The following is a 643-nucleotide window of genomic DNA, read 5'->3' as shown; positions in this document are numbered from 1 at the left end:
ACATTTCGTACTCATTTGACCCTCTATGAGCTTTGATACCTCGAGCTGCCAGTGGTCTTGCCCTACTGAAATTGCCCTCTGTGTATAAGACAAAGGCTATTCTCTAAGCCATTCGTATGGTTTTACTGTGTCATGAACATATAATTACAGCCCATTCCATAGGCACATTTATTTACATAATACATGTATAACGTTTAGTAGTAAAAATATTAATTATTTCCGTGTAACATTCTGGGACTCAAATATGTAGCCTGCAACTCACCACCTCTCCAAAGAACAGCAAACAAGAGAACAAAGTGTTTAATACAAGTTAAACAGAAAAATAACAACAAATAGTTTATTCATATCCTAGTTAGGGTATTCGCTGCACAATGATAGCCTGGCAACAACAATACTTTAAAACATCAGCGCTAAGTGTTGGATACTGTTTGACCTATCATTGGTGCCTCAAGGGTATACGTAACAAACAGTGATCAGTTTGCAAAAATCTGTGCCGACTTTGCTTAGCGTTATTGTCCCCCTCATCAACCCCCCCCTTTTTTTTTTAATTTTCAAAAATAAAAACTGAAAGTTGAAATTAAAAACTGGGGATATTTATGAGGCGGGTGCCAGGGACCCAGCATTTATTTCAAGTAGGCCTATC

Source organism: Aplysia californica, unplaced genomic scaffold (assembly GCF_000002075.1).
Source record: "Aplysia californica isolate F4 #8 unplaced genomic scaffold, AplCal3.0 scaffold00078, whole genome shotgun sequence".
NCBI classification, from domain to species: Eukaryota; Metazoa; Mollusca; class Gastropoda; order Aplysiida; family Aplysiidae; genus Aplysia; species Aplysia californica.
This window is presented reverse-complemented; position numbering follows the sequence as displayed.